Genomic DNA, 14,653 nt, shown 5'->3' with positions numbered 1-14,653 from the left:
GGTTTCTTCCCCAACCCCCCAAAACTTTAACCTTAGACTTTCTACTATTGACCTCACCCCTTTCCTAAGAGGTCTGTAGGGGGCGTGCATAAGCGTACCAACATGCCTACCGTCCCTGTCCTATTGTTTCTTTTATTTTTCTTATGTGTATCCATGTATTCATAACTATGTTTTTACATATACCTATTATCTTGTAAGCAATTGACAAACCAAACCAAATAAAATAAAATAAATATTCTACAGAGAAGAGGCCATCATCAAGAAGACTGTGGGACAATTGGATAATGACACAAAAATAAAATAAGCAAAATAAAAATGAGCAAAATATGCAAAGAAATAGTGTTGGAACTTCAAACTATAAAAGAAATTATAAACAGAAGCTTGGAGTTATGGAATAAAATACAGAGCATGGAAGAAAATTTGGAAATGGTGGCACAAACTACAGAAGAACAAGGAATGCTGGAGGAGAAGGAGTTAAAAGAAAACAGCAAAGAGAGCAACAAATAAAGCAAAAGGACAAAAAGGAAATCAAATTTAAAATGTTAATGATTGATATAATAAATCAAGGGGAGAATATTCTGAGGGTAAATCACTACAGAAAGAAGATTTGGAGAGAATGGGGGTAAAATCAGATAACTGGGAAAAAGAAACAGTGGAATACAATAGAGAATGAGCAAGAGAAAGGGTCAGAAAAACTAGGAAGAGAATAATATAGTAAGTAAAGTAAGAGACAATGGTTGAAGAAGGGAAGGATAAGGATTCCACATGAATGGTTGCTTTATTAGTTAAGATATATAATTATTGATTTTGATAAACCTGAAATTAATATTTTGTCATAGAATTATTATTAAAGACATATAAAATATCAATTAGAATAAAAATAAGGATTAATATCCTAATTGGGATAAATAAGAAAATAAGATTTTATTATAGGATTGTTATTTAAGATTTATAATTGTTTATGGATATACAAGAAAACCAATATGATAGTATGGGGTAGGAAATGCCACGTGGGATCTGATGGAAAATATATATATGTGTGTGTATGTGTGCGTGTGTGTGTGCGTGTGTGTGCATGTGCGTGTGTGTGCGTGCGCGCGTGTGTGTGTGTGTGTAGGTCTAGGTGTGTTCGGGTCTTTTCCTGTGTAAGATTATGAGTATCTTGGTGACGTTTCGGCGAGGTCACACTCGCCATCCTCAGGCTGGTGCTTTCAGCTTTGTGCCAGTACAAGCAGTGTGTGATCGCACTTGCACTGGCATGAAGCTGAAAGCACCAGCCTGAGGATGGCGAGTGGGACCTCGCCAGAACGTCGCCAAAATACTCTTAATCTTACACGGGGAAAAACCTGAACATACCTAGACCTACATACCTGTACCCGTGAAAATCTATGAATGAATGAATGAATGAATGAATATACATATACATATACATATACATATACATATACATATACATACATACATACATACATACATACATACATATATATATGGTTATTTGGGTTTTTCCCCGCATAAAATTGGAAGTGTCTAGGCGACATTTCGATGAAGTCTCATTCATCATCTTCAGGCTTGTGTCTTCGGCTTTGTGCTTCCCATTTTATATATGGGAGGAGGGCTTAAAAGGCACTACAGACAAAAAAGGCACTACAGACAAAATCAGCAAGATCCTCCAAAAACACAACATTAAAACAGCATTCTGCACAAACAGAAAAATATCCACCATCCTAAGAAACCCTAAAGACAAAATCGAGTTAGAAAACCAAGGAGTATACGAAATCCCTTGCACCGCCTGCCCCACCACATACATCGGACAAACCAACAGAAGAATAAGTGCACGCATTGAAGAACACAAGAACTCAATCAAAAAAGAAGAACCGACCTCTTCCCTGCTCCAACACCTCAAAGCCACAGGACATGAGATTGACTTTAAAAATACCAGAACTATCACCAAAACTGAACACTTCAACAACAGAATAATCGGAGAAGCCATAGAGATAGAAAAACGCCCACACAGCATGAATAAACGAGATGATACCTCCCACCTACCAGCCATCTGGAAACCCGCCCTCATTAAGAAACGAGTACCTACCATGAAGAAGGACACCAGACCCACACCCACGAGGGCCACACAAGATGCTACCACCACACTTCCTCATAGAAAGCAGACTCACACCCATACAGATGATGAGACACGACCACGGACCAGAAGCCGTACCGCAGCTGCATCACTACCCGCTTCAAACCCCTCCGACCCATACATGAAGTGAACAGACGCCCACCATGAAGATGCGGCACGACCACAAACACAAAGCCAAATAATAGGATCACAGCTCACCAGCTCAAATCCCCCAGCAACTAAGACTAACCTGAGCACAACCAAACCCCCACCTGAACAGAACACACCCCCAGCCAATCAGAACACAGCCAACCCCCAACCAATCAGAACACAGCCAAACCCCCAACCAACGAGAACACCCCCCACCCAATCAGAACACAACCAAGCCCCCACCCAATCAAGTCATACCCCCACTAGCAGTTAAAAGGAAGAAGCAGCTGCAAGCTCACATTATTCCGAGAAGCACAAAGCCGAAGACACAAGCCTGAAGATGATGAATGAGACTTCATCGAAACGTCGCCTAGACACTTCCAATTTTACGCGGGGAAAAACCCGAATAACCAAAGATCCACATACAAATACCCACGGAAACCTCAGAAAACAAATATATATAATCCCAAGAGAAAATCTTCCAGATGCCCCAAACTATCACGGCCTCCCAAAAAATACACAAAGAAGGCATACTTCTCAGACATAGTCAGCTCCAGAGGAGCACCACTACAAAAGCCTAGCCAAATACCTAGCAAAGCAGCTACAGCCCCATGCTGAAGCAGCAGCTTCACATGTACAAAACTCATACCACCTCTTGGAAATGATCAAAGATCTACACGTGGAACAAGAAGATCTGCTTGTAAGTTTCAACATGGTTTCACTATTCACTCAAGTCCCGATAAAGAAACTCTCAAAATCATCAAAAATAAATACCAACCACCCAAACACCTCATCTAACAGAACACTGCTTAACCAACACATATTTCATATACAAAGGACAAAGATACAAGCAAATTGAAGGAGCCCCTATGGGATCACCACTGTCACCCATCATTGCAAACCTGTTCATGGACGAATTCGAATCCAGAGCCCTAGCCAATGCCACCCACAAACCAATGCCACTATGGTTAAGATATATCGATTACACATTTGTGATTTGGCCCCATGGAAAAGAAAACCTAAACAATTTCCTAACACACCTAAACAGCACACACCCCAAAATCAAATTCACCATGGAAACGGAAACAAACAAACAACTACCATTCCTAGATGTACTAATCTACAAAAAAACAGATGGCACACTAGGACACACCATATACCAGAAGAAAACACACACCAACTGCTACCTCAACGCCCAATCCCACCACCACGCAGCACAGATAAACTCGTGGCCAAAACACTAATAGCCAGAAGCAAATGCCTGGCAGACAAGACACACATAAAGACTGAACTATGCACCCTGACTAAAGTACTGACAGCTAACAGCTTCCACAAAAGCAAAATCACTGGCTTGATCCACAAAGACACACTGAGACGTAACGGAGACCTAGAAGATGAACAGTCCTATGGAACAGCTGTCCTGCCCTACATAAGAGGTACTACAGACAAAATCAGTAAGATACTACACAGGCATCACATCAAGACTGCCTTCAAAACAGACAGAAAAATAGCAGCCATCCTAAGAAACCCCAAAGATAAAATTGACCTGGAAAACCAAGCCATATATGAAGTCCCCTGTGCATCATGCCCTGCCACATACATTGGACAGACCAATAGAAGAACAAGTACCCGCCTGGATGAACACAAAAATGCAGTAAAAAAGCTGGAACACACTTCCTCACTAGTCCAACACATGAAAGCCACAGGTCATAGCATCGACTTCAATGGCACCAAAATCCTAGCCACTATAGAAAACCCCAGCTACAGAATTATCATTGAAAAAAGACCTGAAAGCATGAATAGAAGAGATGACTCCACCGGACTGTCAATTATTTGGAAGCCTGCACTCACAAACAAAAGAATCTCCACACCACAAGCCAGGCAAACACCTGGGCACAAACAGATCCCCCCTGATACCTCCAGCTCAAACACACCCCAACCAGGTACCCAGATGAAACCTAGCTTCCTAATAAATGATAGCCGTCCATTTACTCGGAGCCAAGCCGCACTAAAAGCCTCCAATACAGGAAACACAATGTTGCCAGCCAATCAAGACAAAAAAAGCCACAAAACAGACAGATATTAGATATTAGAAACACCAATCAAGCAGAACACAGCAAACTCCAAGACCAATAAACACAGACCAAGACTCCCAACCAATCAGGATGAAGAAAAAACCATTCTGGCACAGCAGTAGGCTGCCCCAAATTTAAAACTGAAACGGCTGTGAAAGTCTGACTCACAGACGAACACAATACAGAAGCCTGATGATGACAGATGAGATTCTGCCGAAACGTTGCTACAACTTTAAAAGCACAACTATAATGACGTGGGAAAATACCTGAACAAAGCTGAATACCATACATGTAAGTACCCACGAAAACTTAAGAAAACATATATGTATGTATGTATGTATGTATGTATGTATGTATGTATGTATGTATGTATGTTGTGGCTCTGAGGTTTGAGCCTGCATTGTTAGAGGACGAAGACTCGGACAATGGGGAAGAGGAGGATTTGTAAATGCCTTCCTCCCCAGGACCTTCCTCTTCGGTAATGCCTTCCTCCCTGATTGTGCCTCAGGTGTCGACAGATAACCGAGAGAGAAAACCTGAGGCTAATCAGGAAAAGGAGGAGAGCATATCAGAGTCTCTGACTGAGAATCAAGCAGAGGAATGCTGGCTTGATACGAGGCAGCGTCGCAGGCAAAAGTGTGAGCTGCAACGCAGGAGGAAGGGACGAATCAGAGACTGAGCTGAGGGACTGACACACCCCACAGGGAATAAAAGTGGGTGTGTTCGCTCTGAGAGTTTCGTACGGGACAACGTGTGACTTATTCAGAGGAGCTCTGGACTATTCTGTGTTGTGATAGCTTGTGTGATTTATATTCCTGCTTTCTTGTCGGACTTGGCAGACAGCATGTATGAGACTGCCAAGAACTTTATCGGCTCAAGGAATTAACTCTATAATTACTGGATTTGCTTGCTTGTTTGTATTCAATTGGAATTTGGACTTCTCACCTCCTTTGTAAAGGTGAGGCATAACATATATATGTGTGTGTGTGTGTGTGTGTAGGTCTAGGTGTGTTTGGGTCTTTTCCGTGTAAGATTAAGAGATCTTGGCGCGTTTGGCGGTCCCACTCACCATCCTCAGGCTGGTGCTTTTGGCTTCATGCCAGCGCAAGCAGAAAGCACCAGCCTGAGAATGGCGAGTGAGACCTCGCTGAAACATCGCCAAGATATTCTTAATCTTACACGGGAAAAGATCCGAACACACCTAGACTTACATGCCTGTACCCGTGAAAATCTATGAAAACATATATAAGAAAACAAACATACACACACACACACACACACACACATATATATATAATACAGTAATAGATAAAAATGATTATATTGTTATTAGAATATATAATTTGTTAAATGAAAATAAGATGGACAGTATGGTTGTGTAATGTAATGAGATTAGAGAGGGATTTTGTTTTAAAAATATAAAAAATTAATATTAAAAAGGGGATAAATACTGGATAATATAAACTAAGATGAATTTATAAATGATTAATTGAATGATATAATTTGATAAATTTTGCAAATATGACAACTACGAGAATATGTATTTTAAAAAATATTAAGAATATAGAGATTGTACAAACTAACATGAGAATATTGAATAAAAAATGGTAATATGTAATAATATTAAATCAGATAAGAAAGTTAATAGTAGGAATATGTCATTAAGGTCATGTTTACTTTAAAATGTTAAAAGACCTGGAACCACACTGTTCACCCAAAGATGTATTTAAAGAAACAAAAATAAAAAATGCATTGGGGGGGGGAGAGAGAAGGCTCTTTTTTATGGACCCACCACATGTATTTCTCTGATAAGGTGGTTATCAATCTGTGATCTGCAGATCCTTAAGGAGGTGTAAAATCATTACAGGGGTTTGCAAAAGTTTGAAGAAATGTTATGATTTAAATATTGAGTTAAAACTTGGGGATCTGTGACCATGGTCCATGGCCACAAATGATGTTTAAAGGGGGTTCGTGGTGAAGAAAAGGTTGAGAACCACTGTCCTAAAAGATAGGAACCAAGATAGGAACACATGCCTCACATTTCCTAGTAGTACCACAACTAATGATCTACTACATATTGACTTTACAGAAGATAATGTAGAAAAGGCACTACGAAACCTAAAACCATCCCTATCTATTGGCCCCGATGGATTACGTGCATACTTCTTAAAAAAGCTCTCCTTTGCCATAGCAGAACCCCTAAGCATTATATATAATGTATCATTCAAAACCAGCTCCTTACCGAACCTATGGTCCTTAGCTACGGTCATCCCTATCTTAAAGGTGACCCTAAAAGGTGACCCCAGCCTGGTTGAAAACTACAGACCAATCTCACTGTGTTGTGTCACGTGCAAAGTCATGGAATCAATCATTAACCAATTCATCACCCTCCACTTAGAGTCAAACAACCTACTCTCTCAAAATCAATTTGGTTTCAGGAAAAAATTGTCCTGCAACTTACAACTCCTACACTGCAAAAACATATGGACTATTCTACTTGACCAGAGTAAAGCAATAGACACAATTTACATAGACTTCTGCAAAGCCTTTGATTCAGTGGTACATGATAAACTACTGTTAAAACTAAACTCTTACGGCATTTCCGGATCCTTTCATAAGTGGATTACTGCATTCCCGTCAAACAGACAACATATCCTGCCTTCCCATCTTGGTGGGATAAGTGGATGTAATAGGGAAGACACAGTCCTTCAAGCTGCCTGGCCCAAAACCATATAAGGCTTTAATTGTGATAACCAGCACTTTGAATTATACCCAGAAGCAGATTGGCAGCGACTGCATCTCCCACAAAAGTGACACATGCACAAGTCTAGGTTTGTATAAAACTGTTTGGATTGCTGCATTCTGAACCAACTTCCAGATACTGTTCAAGGCTGCCCCAAGTAGAGTGCATTACAATATAGTTGCTAACAATGAAATGAGTGATACATAAATTTAATAAATAGTCCAGGTGACTAGGACATGGATGACTATGAGAAAGGCACATTGGTCCAGGAATGGGTGTAACTGACACAAAACTCATAGTTATGCCAAGGCCCTCATAGACATGAATGTCATGTGGTCCTTAACCAGTAGTCACAGAATCCCCAGATTAAAACAGGGTCATTCTGGGGCAAGGCAATCCCATCCATGACCAAAGGTAATAATTCTGCAAGAACCGAAGAGCCCCATAACCTAAAACCACTCCATTATTGGGATGACAACTAAATCTAAGTATTCAATAGCCTAATTTCAACTACACCAATATCTGCTGAGGTAGAGAAGATGACAGAAGAAGATCCTTCTACTATTTTATTAAAATAGGTCCTGACTCACATATAAGTTGATTCAACAAGTTCTGGCAGAGCTTAAATGTGCTTTAAAAATTAATGTAAATTAAAATGGCCCACCATGAGGATTGCTTATGTACACATGAGACCATTATACAAGCTGGTCATAATATTTTGGATAAACAAATTTCTTATTTAGAATCACAAGTATTTAGGGAAAATCCACAATTATTCAAATAAATCAATAAAAACAATATATCAATTTCTAATTTTTCTAAAGAAGAACGGTGCAATGTTTCCTGAATTTTCCAGCCACATTCTGCATTAATCATAAATGTCAGCTTTGCAGATAATCCTTTGAATGCAGAGGTGTTCATCCTATCTTAAAAATCTGGTAGACAAGCCTGATTGTATTTCATTCCATAGAATCTGTGCCAGAGAAGTTTGCCTATAGCTATATTGTAAAAGCCCTAGTTTATGCTAAAAAGGGGCAAAGAAAGAAGGGGCTACCCTTGAAGAGCATTCAGAAATTTCAGCTACTGCAGAGTGCAGTGATACAGATAGTTTGTGTCCCCCAAAAAATGGTCCACGTACCATTGCTCTGTGAGCTGCTTTGACTGCTGGTCTGCTTCTGGATGCAATTCAAGCTGTTGGTAATCAACTTTAAAGCCTTTTATGGCATTGGTCCAGGCTATTTGAGGGACCATTTCATCCCACTGGAATTCATCTGCCCCATTCATGTTGCCAAGGAACCCTCTCAACCAGAGGTGGTATTCAGCAGGTTCTGACCAGTTCTGGAGAACCGATAGTGGAAATTTTGAGTAGTTCGAAGAACCGACAAATACCACCTCTGACTGGAGATTTTACAGTATCTTTCCCCTGCCACACCCACCAAGCCACGCCCACAAAACCGGTAATAAAAAAAATTTGAATCCCACCTCTGCTCTCAACTCAAAAAAATCTGGCTGGTTGGGTCCAGGAGAAATGCCTTATTTGCCACTGTGCCTGCTTTCTGGAGGATCTTGCCCCCTGGAACAAAGATAGCTTCAACCCTCCCTACCTTCCATTAGAGCCTACAGACCCATCTCTGTCAGTTAGCTTGGGGCTCTAAGAGAGGAGCATCACAGTTGATGTGGTTGATAGATTAACAACAAATCCCACCACCACCACTTCTGCTCTCCCACTTCCCATCTTTAATTGAATCATAGTGTTTGGCTTGGTTTTAACTTATTTATGCTTTTAGTGTGTACAATTTTTATTTTTTGATTGTAAACTACCCAAAGTTACCCTGCAGTAAGATGGGTTGCCAATAAATTGTATAAATAAATAAACAAGTCTTAAGGATGATAAATAAGGATGATGCATACAAAGCCAGAACTGAGAACCAGAATAGATAGCTAATACCACCTCTTTAAAGCAGCTGATTAAAAACTAGAATAGAGGTAGAAATAAGAATAAACAGTTTTATATAAAGCAATAGCTAAATGGAAAGATTAAAGGTTGCAAGATGACATTATTATGTATGTTAAAACAATATGGTGATTGGCATTGACAATGAAGGACTATATCTTAATATAAACGTGTATTAACACTAGGATTACTAACTGACTAGAAGCTAGAATAGAGGTGGAAATAAGAAATAGAGGAAATATTAGCATACATATTTTTATATAATAGAATAAAAGCAATAACTAGATGGAAAGATCACAGGTTGAAAAATGGTATTACTATGTATGCTCAAATAATATTGTGATTGGCATTAAAATAGAAAATTGAACTATTGAATAACTATTTTAAAACAAATTTGTATATTAATATTAGGATAACACAAGTTTGATTAATGTAACAAATAATATTAATATTATTATTGCTGTATCAAAATGAATGATACCCAGATTGCCACATGTATTGATCTTGATGTATATTTAAAAATAAAAATAAAAAACGAGAAAAAAAAGACTTGACATGAGGAGTATTATATATTCCGTTCAAATTATATTACAGATAGTTCTCGTTTAACAATACTATTTAGAACCAGAAACTTCATTGTTAAATTGTAAGTAAAAAACAAAGAAACAAAAAGCACATGACCACACTGGCTAGAGAAATCCCAGGTATGATTAATTAGGGCCACACAGATCTCTTGACTGCAGAGATGCTGGGATGGCCTGAAGTACAAGGACTGGTTGTAACTATGGTATCACTTATTCAGCGCTGTATGTTTGAATAGTCACTGAACAAGTGGTTATTAAACATAGAACAACTGTATATTAATTGCAATAATTCTATAATGTATTGAAAAGAGTGTAAATAAATACATATTTCCACCTTTTATGACAGTGTCTACTTTGCAAAAATATTTGGTCAAACTTTTTAGGAAATAAGGAAATCCATATAACAACATTTCAAAATGAATTACAGAACAGACAATAGAAATATTTATTTTCTACAACAAATAAATCATATTGCATAAAATGTTCCTTTTCTCTTTTCAGATGTAATGATCTGAGAAAATTAAATCGAAGAGGTGGAGGAGTCACAGGCAAGGCAGACAAGAGAAATCTGAGCCCAAAACAAAAATTGAATTTGAGAAAGCCATTCAGACTTGATCCTCCCTAGTTCTGTTTAGGATTAAAGAACGGAGAGGGGAAGCACATTCATACTTGTCAAATTTTGTTATAATCCTAAAAATAAAAATAGTATTAGTATTCATGTCTCTGGTATCCAAGTATGACTTATCTTGAAGGGTAGAAATTAATAGCCAGAATTGTTCTTATAAAACATTAGAAAATGAATGCATAATTGTCACTAGACTAATGGTATTCTAGAATGGGAAATTACACCAGCAGAAGAAATTAACCCAGTAACAAAAATATTTGAAAAATGCTATAATGAAGAATAAGTGTAGGTAAATTTACATTACCTTTACATTATTTACATTAATACATTTTTTCCTGATGAAATTGTCTCTGTTGGCAGAAATGTCACTTTTGATACATTTTATGTACACATGGATTTCAGGTGATCCTTGGCTCAATAATAGTAATTATGAGGGAGATCTAGATTCCTAGTGGACTATCATTTAAGTATCATTTAAGCCAGCAATGTACTGCAGCTGCCAGAAAAGCAATGAAGTCCTAGACTGCATCAACAGAGGGATAGGGTCAAGGTGAGAAGTGATAATGTCATAAACTGAGTTCCAGCCACTCAAAGCATAGTTTTTCAATTGTTCTTTTATTCTTGTGTTATTCAGACAACATGCCCCTCGCCCTGTCCCTCGCCATTGGCCTTATCTTCCAGCGAGCGTCCACTCCAGTTGCACTTCTGGTTAATCATTTCATTGGTTGAACTGCACTTCTGATCACACCACTGCTGTCAAAGGTAAGGCCGAAGGGTACAGGGGAGGGCCACTGACTAAGGGATGATGATGATGGTGCAGCCACATGCTCCTGGGCTAGTGGGTGAGTAGGGGAGTGGCTACTGCCTGTTTGAAAAGCAGCTCTGCCAATTTGAAAAGCAGCTCTGCTGCTGGCAGAGCAGCCATGTGATCCAGGGCCAATGGGAGGGCAGGGTAGGGGCTGCTGCCAGGAGACCAAAAAAACAGGCCATTTTAGCCCATGTTCTGGAGATGGGGGAGGTGAAAAATGAGTGCACAGACACCCCAAGAGAGAGAGAGAGACAGAGACAGAGACAGAGAGTCAGTCAGTCAGTCACACGCACAGAGAGAGTGACTTGTTGATTGTAAGCTCCTTGGGGCTGAGAAGAATTGCTGCAAAACTGAGTTTCCTGAAGTGGACCACAACTTTAAAAAATGATCTAGTAAAAAAAGAAAAGTCAACCAAAAGAGCAACATGCAAACAAAAGCAAATAAAACATCCCCAGGAGCAAAACAAATTAAAGCTTAATTTGTGTGCATTGTTTAATGGACTGTTAAGTTGGCCATGCCCACCCAGTCACATGACCTAGCCACACCCACCCAGTCAAATGACCACCTAGCCATACTCACCCAGCCTGTCCGCTCTCCCAATAGTCTGAGGGACCATGAATTGGCCCCCTGTTTAAAAAATTTAAGTACCCCTGGTCTAGCCTATCGAAGAGAAGGGTTAATGGTGACATAACTGTCTTCCAGTATTTGAGGGGCAGTCATGGAGAAGAGGAAACTGATTTATTCTTCAAAGCACCAGAGGGAAGACAAGAAGTAATTGGTAGAAGCTTGTTAAAAAGAGACCCAACCAGGGGTCAGATCCGACAGGGTTAACTACCAGTTCGGTCATTTACAAGGTTCAGTGATTTACGATGTGCTTCCCTGCACACTGCCAGTGCACCTGTAAATTGTCATCAGCATGCTGCGTGCAAGAGAAGCAGCCTTTCAAAAAGCCCCTTTTTCCTGCTTTTTTAACTGCAGCTGTGCCTCGTACAGCAGCTGAAGTTGAAAAAAATCAGGAGATAAGGGTCAGGTAAAAGCCGGGGTTGGCAGGTGGGCAAAAACATCAGCAGACATAGAACCAGTTCTATGTCTGCTGCTCTTCAGAGCTACCGGTTCTAAAGAGGTGGACAGAACTGGTAGAAACCCACCCCTGGACCCAACCTATAATTTAAGAGAAATATTCTGAGAGTGAGAACAAGCTGAATAGCTTGTCTCCTGGAGTTGTCAGTGCTCCATAAGTGGAGATTTTCAGAAATATATTTGACAACCATTTGACTAGACTGGAATAAGGTCTCCTCCTACCTTGGACTAGAAGATTTCTGTGTTCTCTTCCAGTCATATGATTCTATCAATTTCCCCTCTTGCACATGAGTTCTTGTAGTCTTCACCTATGCTCTAAGTGCTAGATAATATGAGGAGGATGAAGTTAGCTGATGCAACTTCCCTAGCTTACTAGCACTGCCATAGCCAAAACATTAAATGCTGAAATCATTATGACAACACATATTTCCTCTAAGTCAATATTATACTATGCAAGTTGCATAAAGGCAGTTCCATAATCATTTTAATAATTATTTCACAATGATTATGAAATCTATTGATTTCAGTAGTTGCATACCACTAGAATTTTTCCTTTGAATTATAGGAGCTTCGGTATTGAAAAATATTTTTTGGTTAGTTGATCTCTAGTGTATTTAGTGTGGTATGTGTAATTTCAAATTTTCTGATATTTCCTCTTTTTAAGAAAATGTTCTGGAATAGCTGAAGTGACTATCTGAAATTCATAAGCAAAGTTCACAGAAGTATACAACTTTACACATCATGTTTTTTGTTTCATCCACATTAACAGTCTATTCCACATATATAAGTTGCAAAAACAGAATAAATTTTATTCTGCAAATGTATCTTTAAACTATATCACATATTTGAAATTACAAATATTGTATAAGTACATAAGATTGTGATGAGATGGGGGCAAACAAATTTAACAAGCAAACAAAAAAATAAATACCATATTTTTTGGAGTATAAGATGCACCTAACTTTTGGGGAGGAAAATAAAAAAAAATCTGCCTCTGCCTCCCACAATTTGCCTCCTTGCAGCAAACAGCAAACAGCCTGTTTCAGCTTCAGCACAGCCTGATTAGCACAAGCAGCTGATTGTCAGTTCAATCGGTCTTCCAACGATCAGCTGTTTCAGGCTGCAGGGATTGCCATTGCCTATTTCCACTTTCATGCGCCCCATTTCGGCCTCCACAACCCATTTTTGGCCTCCGCGTGCCCCACTTTCCACCTATTCTGATCCCTGCCGCCCAGAATGGGCCAAAAATAGGGCATGCGGAGGCCAAAAACATGGCATGCGGAGGCGACAATAGGTGACGGCAATCCCTGCAGTCTGAAATAGCTGATCATTGAAAGGCCGACTCAACCAACAATCAGCTGCTTGTAATAATCATTCCACCGATGTGTCAGCAGAGCTTCAGCAACATTCATTGTATAAGACACACAGACATTTCCACCCACTTTTGGGGGTGGAAAAAGTGTGTCTTATACTCCAAAAAATATGGTAAATACTTTTATATTACACTTGCAATTCACCACAGTCCAGAGATCTCCAATGTACATGCAAGATATATCCTTTTGTAGAATATCTACCTTGTAGCATTTTCCTCTTCTTTTTGAATAACTGATACATAAGCTTTAAAAGATTGTGTGGTGCTTAATTCCCCTTATGGGAACTGGTGCATGATTAGCTGGGGGCTAGAGGCTAAAACATTTGAAGAACAGTTGCAGGAATTGGTATGTCTAATCTAGTGAGAAAAAGGACTAGGAGTGACAGCAGTGTTTCAATATTTGATGGCTGCCAGAAAGAACAGGGGATCAACCTATTTTCCAAAGCAACAGATGGCAAGACAACAAAATGGATGGAAATTAATCAAGGAGAGAAACAATTTAGCACTAAGGAAAGATTTTCTGATGTGAGAACAATCAACCAATGGAACAGCTTGCCTTCAGAAGTTGTGGGAGCGCCATCACTGGAGGCTTTTAAGAAGAGACTGGACTGATACTTGCCTAAAATGGTGTAGGAATTGGGGTAATAGATCTCCAAGGTCCCTTCCAGTTCTTTTATTTTGTTGGCCATAAATAAGATGTTTTTAGTGGCTGATTTGACTCAAATACTTCTTTGAATTGGCCCAAAGTAGAGCACGAGTCTTTTTGTATTTCGTATCATAAGATAGACCTACTTCTGTTTGGGTATTGTGCCTGATTCTCTGATCTGTTATTTTATGTTATGTCTTTAAAAATATGTAGGTATGGTAGCTAAGCTAAATAATAGGAGGAGATTTTGCTAATTGGAGCTTGATGCCATTAGCTGATGTTTTTGTACTGCTGCATATGATTCCACTCAATGTGGCTTGTTTCACAACTATGATAGAAAGAAATAACAAGTTAGAGCATGATATGGCAGGCCAGCCACCGAAAGCCATCACCAAAATAATTGACAGCATGGTGAATAAATGTTTTTCTCAAAAAGGCTAAGCAGGCCCAAATTAACACAGCTTTCTTTCTCTTGCCCCGTTAAAATATCAGAAGTC

This window comes from Notechis scutatus, chromosome Z, assembly GCF_049901735.1.
Source record: "Notechis scutatus isolate UNSWTSFEM ecotype Mainland chromosome Z, rNotScu1.2, whole genome shotgun sequence".
Taxonomy (NCBI): Eukaryota; Metazoa; Chordata; class Lepidosauria; order Squamata; family Elapidae; genus Notechis; species Notechis scutatus.
This window is presented reverse-complemented; position numbering follows the sequence as displayed.